Genomic DNA, 13,431 nt, shown 5'->3' with positions numbered 1-13,431 from the left:
AGAGAGCACTTAGAGAGTGCCATGGCACAGATCTGCCAAGGGGGGAGCCACCGTGATATAACGTAGAAGAGTCCAGAATAAATAGAGCAAGGCAATCCGCCCAACTTCATAACCCATTTAACTACTTAGTGCTAGGTACCATTAAGGTACCACCTACTGATACCTTTTTAGAAAATCACCAAGTGAATTCAAAACGGTAATTCACCAAAGGTTCCCCGGGCCAACGGTCCCTAGCTAATAATACCAAGGAAATAGCAACACGCTATAACTAGCCATGTGTGTGTGTGTGTGTGTGTGTGTGTGTGTGTGTGTGTGTGTGTGTGTATGTGTGAGAGAGAGAGAGAGAGAGAGAGAGAGAGAGAGAGAGAGTTTTTAATATCATAGGAACACACTAACAGATCTCAAATTTTTAACCTGACAAGTCTTTAATTTAAGAGTTGGTTTTTAAGAGAAAATTTTGCTAACCAATCCACCACAGTCAATGGTTATTATAGTTTCCTTTTTTTATTCACTGAGAGAGATCTCAAAGATCTACTTGACAAGTCTCCACCTCAAACCTGTGTGTGTGTGTGTGTGTGTGTGTGTGTGTGTGTGAGAGAGAGAGAGAGAGAGAGAGAGAGAGAGAGGGGGGGGGGGAGGGGAGGGGGAGAAGAGAATTTTTATTGATGCAAATAGATATCAAAGATCTACTTGACAAATCTTGATCTCATGATCTAATATAAGAGAGAGAGAGAGAGGGGGGGGGGGAGAATTTTTATTGATGCAAATAGATATCAAAGATCTACTTGACAAATCTTGTTCTCATGATCTAATATGAGAGAGAGAGAGAGAGAGAGAGAGAGAGAGAAAGAGAGAGAGAATTCTCATTTTTTTGGAGTGATCCACTCTCTCCACTTGTGTGCATACAGACACTTATCTACACCTACAAATGTGTGTGTGTGTGTGTGTGTGTGTGTGTGTGTGTGACCCAATGGCCATGCTTTTCTTGGCCGCAGCAACGCACGGGTCATACACTAGTTTACATTTCAAACCAAAATGTTTCTTAAGGTTCTTGAAATGAAATGAAGGAGAGAGTGACACATGGATGCCCTCTCCTTCTTTCAAAATTTTAAGCTCAATTATATATAGTACTAGTGTGGCCGGCGGCCTTCGGCCGCCTCTCTCTCTATAGCGTGCACTGTCCTCAGCGTTACCGGATCAGCTGCAAAGCCACACTACCGGATGAGGTAAACTGTGCCACGTGGCCCCCTAAATGTCTATCTGCTTAATATATAGTATAGATAGATAGATAGATAGGTTCAAAATTGGAACCACTTCCTTGCTTCTTTCAAATCCTTTCATCATGTGTGACATATGTCTGAAGTTGAACATGGTTAGGAAAGTAAACATTTTAAAATAGATCAAATAAAGTGTACATTTCCAATTTGAGTTAATTCAAATCTAGCTCAAATGAGCATTAAAAAAAAAAAGAGATAGCTATCCTATCTATCATCAGTCTTGACTACAAGCTTGTTCCATTTCTAGTGTTGAGACATTTCAAGTGTTCTTTATGGGAACGAGTGTGTCGTTTGTCTTATGGACGAGGGGATGGAGGGAGCTCGCTTTGGGGAGGGAGAGAGAGAGAGAGAGAGAGATCCTTTTCTTGGCACCCAATCCACTCCCAAATCCCTACACCAAGGCCTCCCTCTCTTTCCTTGCTAGTCCCCTCAAACTAAAAGAAAGAGTGATCTGCTTGTCTCTTGTTTTGGCTCCTTCATACGATGTGTTTAGGACTATGTGCAAACAAAGTCCTCACTTTTGAAATATTGGCTTTTTCAATCCAACAAACTCCTTTTTTGTTTTTCTTGCCCATCTCACTTTTAATTTTTTCACTTGACTAATGAAATATTCACTTTCTTTTCTTAATACCAATCTCACTTTTAACTTTCCCCTTAGACTTTTGAGCGTGCTTTTTGGACCCGAATACTATCTTTCAAGATTCTTCTCTCTTTTTCTTTGCCTCTATCTCCACTTCTCCTTTCAATCTTCTCCTTATGATAGAGTAGCGAAGTAGAAATAGAGATAAACTTAAAGTAAATTGTGTCACGTGATTGAGGTGAGATATCCTTGGGGAACATGTCAAATAGAGGTTGGAGATTCAAGATATGAAATTGGATCCTTTCAAAATTTAAATGACAGATTATCCAACATCTAGTCGAATGGTTTAATTGACAACCTCCAGAACATGGTAGACTTTGAGGAATCAAAAGTTGTTTTTTCGGTATTAGATGTGCAAGGAGCATATAGTATGCTATTGGGAAGGCCTTGGCTCAAAAGTGTAGGGGCCATACATAACTATGCAAGCCAAACATTGACAATTCAAGGACCCAATAGGAGAATATAAGTAAAGAAAAATAATAAGGAGTCAATACCACATCATTGAACCAAGAAAATCAAGATTTTTCTTGCATTCTTCATCCAATGTATCGATCTGACTTTGAAATTCCTAAGTAGGATAACGGCCAGCAGCTTTTGAAATTTGCAATTCCAACTTTTGACAAGTTTCCCTTTAGGCCTTTAGGCTTTGGTGGTCAACTTGTTTTCTACCTTGGTGTTCTCCTTTGAAGCTTGATGCGAGGGTGTCCACTCCTCTATTGTGTTTGGGGCTGGGTAGCTATAGTTGTTCCTCGTGGGTTGGGCACCCTTTGGATAGAGATCAACACACTCGGTGTCTTGGGTGGGTTGTGGATGGATGGCACTACTTCATCTGCTGCTTTTTGAGAGGAAGACAACTTTTGCTAGCACGTGAGCGATTTCCCTAGGAGGGTGACACTCGGCTACCCTTGCTCTCTTCGAGAGTGAGTGGAGATGTTGTTACAGGAGTATTTTTGTGAGGTGGGCTTGATGGCATCCCAATTTCCTCTTGAAGCCTTCTTTCTGGCCTCATTACCTTCAATGGGGTTTTGGTTTTTTGACGTGCACGACGCTTGTGGAAGGATCCGCCTTGCATGGTGGCCAAACTCTCGTTGTTCACCTCGACAACGGGGTTTGCAAGGGTGGAAGACCCTTCAGTCCTGATGGCAGCGCGCCTAGTCCCCTTCTTGATGGGGCTTGGCTCCCCTACAAGAGCTTAGATCTTCTCAGTGGATGGTATCGAGCTCCTAATGCCATGCAAGTATTTGCCAAGGTAATGGTAGTGAAAGGAAACCCCCCCCCCCCCCCCCCCCCCCCCCCCCCCCCCCTAATGCAACATGTATCTAAGCTTCTTTGCTTGGATAGGTATGTCTGTTATGTGGGATCTTAAGGATTTCTGTTTTGATCAAATTGTATCTTGGGTAAGCCTCCCCTGTAAAGCCCGTGTAAGTTATGTTTTTGTTGACAATGTTATGGTAGTATGGTTGTCCTAGCTCAAATTGTGAGTAGGGCAAGTCATGTAATTTTTTTGATTTACTTCATATAATCTCACTCACACCTGTGAGTTTTGCAACACTCGAGCTCTTCTCTTGAGACGTTTATCCCCCTTGCAATGGGCCCGCTCGTAGCGGCAATCAATATCTCCTTCATCTGCTTTTTAATTGCCTTTGTGTGCTCCACATCATGATTGCAAAACCATAGCCATTTGACTATGGTTTTGTCTTTGAGGATCTTGTTGACCAAAAGCATGGTGACTCACAGTGTTAGGATTTGACGCCCTTCTTCCCTTCTTTGACTCTCAAGCCCTTCGTATGAAGGCCACTTTGAGGCAACGCCGGTGTTTTGAAGGGAGAAGGAAAAATCTGCCCATCCTCATGGAAGGATGCTAATCCCACTCTCCTGTCATTAGAAGGGCAACCCTTAGGAAAGCCCTTCGTGGAGTTTAACTGAGGTCAAGGTCCACCAATAGTAGGAGTGGAGACATTTGCATTCACATTCACATTTTACATATTAACAGGAATTATAAGTAGATGAGGGGGATCGGGGTCTGTGGTTAAGCCATTCATAATTTGGTAATTTTCTAAATTCTAATGGAAAATGGGCCAGTGGCCATTGCTAAGTTTTAACTTAACCTAATGGGAAATGGGCGACTCAATGCTCACCCAAAATTTTGAACGAGCCAGACTCCAGACCGTGGCACGAGCATCGCGAGTGTAACTCTTGCTCTCAGCCTCTCTCTATAGGTGCCTCTAGGGATTTGGAAAGATATCGGGTGTCGATGGCCACAAGGGCGGCTAACATCATCCCCACACACAACAAAGGAACTACAGCAAAAGAGGAGAAAGAAATGTGGGATTTGTTACGTCAACGCATGAGAGAGTTGGAAGGTCTTGTGACAACACGAAGTGTCACACACTATGATGTGGCATGCCCACAACACACATACACACTCTCTTCTACCTACACCCGAAATCCGGCTGATTGCTGATGTGGCACTGCTGTACGGACAGGGTCCCGCAAATTCTGACAAAGATCGCGGAGCTACCACGTGGCAGGTTATATGGACGCCAGCGAAAATTGCGACAGATTTGCTTTTTGGGCATGCTTTTTGAAAATCTCACGCAATCTTTAAAAGCTGATTTATTTTACATTAAGCAAGAATGAGAGAGGAAGAGTCTCTTGCTTTATTTTTCCAGGAGCTTTTAACTTGAAGCTTTTGGGGGTTTTTGATTTTCAGCTTTTGGGGGCTCTACTTTTAGCATCCCTTTGTATTCTTTAGATAAGCACGTAGGGCCTCACAACTCAGAGCATCTAGACAAAGTCCGAGTGTGAACGCCTGCCCGCACTCTTGTACTTTGAACACATATTAATACATAAAGAAATATCGAAAGGGGCGCCAGTCTTTGGGGCCAATATCTCTACGCACGGAACTCCGTCGGGCCAGTGTTGAATCAATTGTGAACTGTGAATTGTTCTGAAGTGTTTATTTGTGTTGTCGCGGTAGATTCTCGACTTGGAGTGTCCAAGTCTATTACACGAATACTCGTGAGCAGAGACTTGCGAGCAACCTTCGGACTCTTCTCAGGCTCTCAGTCTACCCCCTATGAAGCTTCAGCCTCGGACAGTGTAAGAATTGATTAGTTTCTCCAATAGAGTCTACTTGTTTCTTGTATGGAAAATGGATGCCTTGACATTCAATTTGCATTTGTACAAATGAATGTCGCTAAGACTCTTTGCTGGCCTTTGTCATGAACAAGTATTTGGTAGTGCTGAAAAATGCTTGTTCTTTAAGTTTTTTGTGTTGTGTAAGGGGACATTTTTTACTCTTTTGTCATTGAAAGGGCAATGTTAAATTTACACATTTTTTACTCTTTTGTAATTGAAAGGGAAATGTTAAATTTTTCCTTTCTATCCAGAAGGGCATACTTCTTACATACCTGTCTTTTGACATTTTGAGTTGCCTGTCAAATCCTAACACTGATGGTGAGACCAAACCTATGCCATGAATATTAAGAGTGTTATCACATTTGTTTTTGCCCACAACACCAAACCACTTTTTAATACAATGAATTGGCATCCTCCAACATGCCCTCTGCTCACGTGGAACATCGATTTCCTCTGCTCTGCATAGATTGATTGCTCTACATTGCATGTCAAATGATCATTTTTGGGGGTGTAGTCTTTTTCATCTCCTTGTCTATTGCTTGAATCCATGGTTTTAAATATGATATATCATGGACGACCACAAACTTTGTTGTTTTGATTCCATTACATATTTGGATGATGAGAACTCATAGCATTGTTTGTCCCTCTCTTCTTTTGTTGCCGATTTATTTGTCACCATGTTGTGTGGATTCTCCATACATTGGGGTGCTCATGATAGCTCCTTGCACCACCCTTGCAGTGACAATTAAACTTGAAGTTTTTTGTCTCTTGAATCTTGAGAGCATAGACCCAAGTGGACCTATGCCTACATAATGGCATGCCAAGAATCATAATGCTTTGCACATTGTGTATATGGGGTTAAGAACTAATACATGCGTTATATAAGGAAATCTTCCTTCTTCCCCCTTCGCCAATTAACTAGATAGCACGGATGCTCTTAGACAAGTATATGCTTGAAATTTGTACTTGCTTCCATGGACTTTTATTAGCCTATCCATAAAACCGTAGTTGATTGATTAGACACGCTTTTTCTTGGATCACAAAGAAAGAAAATATAAACTCACATTCTTGTAGACACAAATTTTTTAGTGCACTCTTATAAGATCTGCTCCCAATGGAAAAGGAAAGAGCGCTCTCTACCTTCCATAATACTGTGTGGGCCTTCATTCTACATTGTCCTTATTGCCATCTAGATTTACCTTACCTCATCTGACATGAACCCTACACGATCAAGTGGTTCTTTTCCACATTGATCCATGGTAGCATTTTGTCAACATATAATACTCCTTAAGAGCGATGCTAAGATACACAGACAACGTCCCTATACTTATACCGAAACATTTGCAAAGAAGATCAAAGAGGAGACATACAAACTTAAGGAAATTGAGTTTATCTACAAGATAGAGCACATGTAGTGGATCTCATCAATTGTGGTAGTGCTCAAAATAACAATAAATTATGAGTGTACGTAAATCTAAAACAGGTAAATGTTGCCACGATCAGAGATATCTATCCCTTATCCATCACATATAATGTGATTGAGAGAGTGGTAGGCAAGGAAGCTTACAAATTTCTTTATGGCTTTTTGGGCTACAATCAACTTGCCATTAAGACAAAGGACCATCACAAAATGGCCTTTTCCATGGCATATTTTATTACCGGGTGATGCCATTTGGCTTAACCAATGCACCTAACACATTCTAAATGATGATGAGTCATGCATTCAAGGAATATCTAAGACAATGTTTGAAAAATTATAATGGATAACATGTGTGTGCATTCTCTCCAAAGAGACCAGTACTTAGCACTTGGTCTTTTCATGTGGGAAACGCCTAGGACATTGTTTGAAAATCTTTTTTATCATCCCCTTCAATTTTGCTAATTTATGCTCATATTTTATCCCCTCCTTAGCGAGGTTGTTGAGTTGGGCATCCCTCTTGTATCTTTTTAGCTCTTCGTGTTCCTCAAATAATTTTTTGACCCATTTGACTACAAAGTCCTTTCTGTCATACCATGCAATAGTTGTTTTCCATCTTTTCAGCCACAAGAAGATTTAGCAATTTTCTCATGTAGGAAAATGGAGTCTTTCTTAGTGTTTTTCATACAATGCATAACATCATGAGCTTCTGCTCGAGAGGCACCGCATACCTAGCTAGGTACGATTAGAGGCAGGGGACCCCCGGCCCCCCCATCGGGCCGGCGGTCCCCTGCCCCCAATCGTACCTAGCTAGGTATGCGGCGCCTCCCTCACAGAAGCTCATGATGTTGATGTAAGTCACAATGTGGGAAATATTGTGAGAATTTGTCCAAAACTTCTTGTGAGCCATCTTTCGTGCAATTTCTATATGGCTTGAGGGAGCCTCCTCTTCCTTTCCCTATGATCCTCTTTCTTCATCAAAGGTGTCCCTCCTTTCTTCTTTTTTTTCCTTCTCCTCTACTTGTTGTACCCCCACTCCTCCTTGACCACCAAAATCTCTTGCCAAATTTGAGAACATGAGAACATGTATACAAGTTTTGGCCATTTACCTTGATTGTTGCCATCTAAGTAGCCATGGCCCTTTCTAACAATTCAGCCCAGTAACATTTACCTCCACTGAACACCCTAACAACTTCCATGAATACCTATTGAGATATATATATTTTCCATCTTTCTTCAAAGAACTACCTAGGTGACGAACCTCATTAATTTGCCATGTTCTTTCAGTTGCTTTGTAGGGAACCCATGGGCACTTTTCTTTCTCTTTTCCACCTCCTCCTCTGTCTCACCCATATATTGGACAGTCATTTGAGGTGTCCATGCTAACCCTAAATATTTTTCTATAAGGCCGAGGTGTTGGTTCAGACATTCTTTTGTAGCCCTCACGATAACTCCTTGTATGATTGTCTTGTGGTTGATGTTATCATAACTTTGCACTGCTTCTTTGGCAATGTCATCCTCTACTTGCTTCTTGTGGGTGATATTGTAAAGGCTTAAGAGTCTTGCTGCTTCAAACTCTTCATGTTTTTTTTCGCATTCATATTTGCTACTTTGATCTTCATTGCATTAGGAGTGCTATCAAAAGAAGCCATAGTAGAAGAGAGCAAAGATGATATTGTGTTCGTGTGCAAGAGAGTTTTTAGAGAGAGAAAAGAAGACGGAGAAGAGGGTGAGAACAAAAGCGCCATGTTTTTTTCTCCTTGCTTGGTTTTTTTTGGTTTGTGTCTTTTCCCTCCACCATTGACGCCCATCCTACTAGTGTTATTAGGGTGATTGTGGATGAGTAAGGATTCTTAAACGTTGGCCATCATAGCCTCAAATGTTGACCATTTGAACCTCTACAGATAAGTGGTTGCCTTTGCAGACACCTCCTGCTTCTTCGTTGCTTGCCGACATGCAAGGCCCTGCTGCCAGTCTTAATCTTTGACTGCGACACTTTCATGCACCATGGCGACTACACCCGTGCCAGATTCCTACGTGCAGGTTGGCTGGCTTTGCAGTCCAGATGGTGGAAGAAGGCCCAGCTCCAACCTGCCTGAGGTATAGCTGTCGGACCTCTCCCCCTGCGATTCCCTCATGCGCCATGTCCAGACTCCTATGCATAAGGGTGCACGTCTGTGAGAGCTCCCGGCATGAGAGGCTTCTTTGTGAGAAGATCCATGAAAGAGCTCGCAGAAAATCCAATCTTTGAAAGAGCTTGCGGATGTTCCAATTTGTGATTACCCTCAAACAATTGGTAGCACCTTCACATCCAAGCTCCTATGATCCCTCTCAGCGTACTAACAAGCTTCTCTCAGCATGGGACACAAGGGCGAACAATAAATGATACCTTCATGAACAGGAGCCCAAATCCAAACACCAGAGTGGAAGGTTGTGGCATGGCACACAGGCTGTATGATCAAAAAGATCGCATCATGCACTCCGCACGCTCTGCGAGTAGGAAGAGCTTGCCAGAACGTGACCAGTAGCTTGAGTCACATCTTGGTGAGGCATGGGATGCTGAGGCACGTGGATGAGGAAGAATCAAAAGCAGTGACGGCATGCCCTGCTCCAATCGTCATCTTTGACGACCGTCATATTTGAAATTCAAATTAAAGCCACTATGCATTTCTAATATTGTGTTTATCTTTTGAAAGGGCTCGGCCTCAAGTTCGAACAAGTAAGCGTTCAAAATACATGTTGCATTCTAGCTCAAGCTTCTTCACCACAATTCACAGAGGCTTTTTTTTTGAAAGAACAAGCAAGCGTTCAAAATTCATGTTGCATTCTAGCTCAAGCTTCTTCACTACAATTCATAGAGGCTTTTTTTTGAAAGGGCTCGTCTTCAAGTTCAAATGAGCAAACCTTAGGCCTCTATGAGACGTATTTGGACGGTCATGCACCACAGTGAGCTGGACCAATCCTGCATTCCGCCTTCCCCACTGTCTGTCACACAAAGTGGTGGACAAGCTTCCCTTTTGGAGAGCTGGAAGCCATGTCATGGGTGTACTACCAAGCTTTGTGTCTGAGGGGTCTATGTTGCCCAACCCCACCCATCCTACACAACAACCAATCAAAGTGTAGCGACGCATAGAACTCGTCAAGTTTTGTTGAAAAGGCAACCGCCTCGTGTGACTGCTATGACGGACATGGTGTTTTCTTGACCAAAAAGCACCGGAGCCACGGAGGCTGTGTCCGTCGCCCTCATGTGACATGGGCTTTAGGGCAGGTTCAAAATTCACATTGCCCTACGTTGCATGCCAGGTCAAGATTTCTAATATTGTGCTTATTTTTTGAAAGGGTTCGACCTCAAGTTCAAACAAGCAAGCCTTAGGGCAGGTTCAAACTTCACATTGCCCTGCGTTACATGTCAGTTCAATCTTTATCACTACAACTCACACAAGCTTTTTTTGAAAGGGCTCGGCCTCAAGGCAGGTTCAAACTTCACATTGACCTACACTGCATGCCAGCCAGGTCAAGCTTTCTAATATCGTGTTTATTTTTTGAAAGGGATCGGCCTCAAGTTCGAAAGAGCAAGTATTAGGGTTGGGTTCAAACTTCACATTGCCCAACGTTGTCAAGGTTTTTTACTACAATTCACACAAGGTGTCGAACACTCATTTTTGTAAATACGCACAGTTCAAAAAACAAATCAAAAGCAAGAATGTGGCTACATCACTGCTCTCAAAATCTACAGATCACGAGATCAACAACCATGCGCATTTTTAGCTAACAAAGCCCTTGGAAATAATCTTGTTTCAAGGGTTGAGGGTACCCAAGTTTGCGGTAGGTCTAGAAAGCAATGGTGCTCCTTGAAGCACTTATCTCCATGTCAAAAGAATGACCCTGCACGGACCCTTTTCCCATGCAATCTGAACCCACGCTTAGAAGCATGGGGTTTAGCCCTTGAACTAGAGGAGAAGAATTGTCCCATTTTTGTTGAGGAGGTCTAGTTGATGACAATGGTTTTGTAATAAAAGCGAAAGTCATGTCACAAATAGAGCTAGAGAGCAGGGACAAATCTATGGAAGTTTCTCGGCAACAAATTATTACAAGATAGAGCACACCGCGGGCACATGATAATGCTGCGGTGTCTTCCACGACCTTCACTGCAAATCGAGCCTACCGCAGCCCTCGTCATCAGCATCTTCAATTTCTATTGTACAATATTATATTCTATACTACCCCATGATCCAATAGATCTTTAAGGTCTCTTGGGATAGTTTCCTATGATGTTAAAAATTATCTTCTTCTCTTATTCTTCTACTGCCATTTCTATTATATAGTCTATACTATACTACAATCCGATCAATCTATAGAACACAAGAGCTTGGATCGGAAGGTGTTCATAGGTATAAGGCACACTAGCTTGAGGAAAATCATAGTATGAAGGCCACGTTTTGGACTCTTTGTGAATGGATCACACCAAGGGTTTGGTTTGTTGTCAATGCTTGTCATGCATTCCATGCCCAATGTCCAAGGCTTTGTGTCACACGCTCTCGCCTTGCTTCTTAGATAGCACACACAATTGGAAAGAAGCTCAACTATCACGTCTTATCTTGAGCTTCTCACATGCCGGCATTCATATTAGGTGAGAAACCTTGTTTAATTTAGCAAATTACCTAAGAAACTAATAATCTATTCCATATTTCCCCTTCTATATCAAGCAAGGATAGAGGTTCGAACTTAAGTTCGAGCCTCCATGCCTTATTCTATTTGGTAGGGGTTTAGCCTTTACCATTTTTGTATCGAGCAAAGGAAGAGAAGTTCGAGCCTCCACGACTTCTTTTATTTGGTTCAGGTTTTTTATCCTCCACCATTTTTGTATCTAGCAAAGGAAGAGAGTTCGAGCCTTCTCGACTTCTTTTATTTGGTAGAGGTTTAGCCTATACCATTTTTGTATCTAGCAACGGTAGAGGCTCGAACTTAAGTTTGAGCCTCCATGACTTCTTCTACTTTGTAGGAGTTTGTCTTCTATCATTTTTGTACCTAGCCATGGTAGAGGTTCACTATCAAATTCGAGCCAAGTGCATGTGGAGGCTCGAACTTGAGTTTGAGCGTGCACACCTTTTTGTACATACCATGATACAGGCTTAATATTTTTCAAAGTGCTTGTCATTTCCAACACATCTATGCTATGTGGCTTGGTTTCCATGTACAAATTCATGTTTCCACCTCTACCCGGAAACAAATGCATTCTTTTTTCCCTCCAAAATGGCCACCAGTTTTAACAAATTCTCAACTTAATATCTAAAAAGCTTGTTTAAAGAGGAGTTATAATAAGAGGTAACAAGCATCTAATTCCTTTCAATAGACCTCCAAGTACCCCAAATTGAACTCATTAACTAGCATCAAACTCCTTCTAGCTGACCTCCAAGTGCCCTAAAGTTCTCATTATATTATGACCAGAGCAAAGTTCAACACAATATTTGGAGAATATTATTAAGTGATGAGCTTCTTCAAATAGCTCAAGTTTATCAAAATGAAGGTGGTATTTGGAGAAAGGGAATTCGATTGAGTGTGCCCACAAAAAGATGATAGATCAAACTACACAAAAATATTGAGTTTTCAAGAAACATTATAAAAAACGGAACTTGAACTATTCCCAAAATGTCTTATGTCTTCTTTATGTTTGGATCATGATTCTAGAGTCTATATATTCTCAATTGTTTCACATTCACTCTTTCAAGGAGTTCTAGACCCTTCAAATCTCTGAGCTTTGCTGATCCTTTTTTATACACCCTAAACAATTTGTATGGCCTAGCCCAGCCAATGGTTAGAAACTTCCTCTTACCATCCATCTTCCCTCAATTTCAATAGAGTACTAGGTCACCCTCTTTGAACTTTCTTTTCTTCAGACCTTGGCCCCCTCCTCTTCCCATAGCACTCTCTACGTTTTCTCATCTAGCTTTCCCAATTCTAGCAATCGCCTTTGAAGATTGGATTCTAACTCTAGTTGATACAAAACTAAAGTCTTCAAAGTAGGGATTGTAAACTCAAATGGAACAATTTCCTCCTAACCAAAGCTAATTTGAAGGGGTTTGCTTGGTGGATATCTTGAAAGCTGTTCTATATGCCCGTAAGGCTGAATTGAGATGCATATCCTAGGACACCTTCATTGTTGCAGCATTCTTGGTCAAGATTGTCTTCAATGTTTTATTTGTGCTCTCAACTTGACCATTGCATCTTGGATATTGAGTTGTGTCCTTTTAGTTCTTGGTCTTGAACACTTCAGCTAGTGCTTTGATTGTCTTGTTCAAGAAGTGGGTTCCTTGATCATCACTGACCAATTCTAGATGATAGCCTTATCTTGTGATAATGTATACATGTAGGAATATGGATGTCTTTTTTGCTGTGTTATTTGTTAGTGCTTTTTCCTCTACCCACTTGGTCATCTAGTCAGTTTCTCTTATAGTGTATTTATGCTTAACAATGTTTTTGAAAGGCTCCATGAAATTGATCCCCCACCTCATGAATGGAGCTAGGGGTTGAATGGTTGTAGTGGTCCCATGTTACTATGAAGTGGTTTTCCCATTTTATGATAAAGATCATACCCCTTAACCCAGTCTTGGGAATCTTTGAACATGGAATCCCATTAATAGCCTATCTATGGGCAATTTCTTGGCCATAACTTCTTTTGACATGTGCCCTCCTAGTTCTCCTTCATGAGATCCTTCTAGTAGCGCTATCCTTTCTAGACTTGGGACACACCTCCTTAGTATCCTATCTTTCCCCACCTTGTGCAATGCTCCAGCTACCCATGTGTAGTTTTGAGCCTGTATGATTAATGCATGTTTCCTTTTCATGGGCCAACCAGCTGGTAGCTCACCATTTTGAAAATATATTTCAATCTCTGAACCATCTATGTTAGCCTTAATGAAAAACGATACAACATCAAGAAATTCATCTTGACTTTT

This window comes from Adiantum capillus-veneris, chromosome 30 (assembly GCF_014529385.1).
Source record: "Adiantum capillus-veneris isolate H3 chromosome 30, ASM1452938v2, whole genome shotgun sequence".
Lineage (NCBI taxonomy): Eukaryota > Viridiplantae > Streptophyta > Polypodiopsida > Polypodiales > Pteridaceae > Adiantum > Adiantum capillus-veneris.
This window is presented reverse-complemented; position numbering follows the sequence as displayed.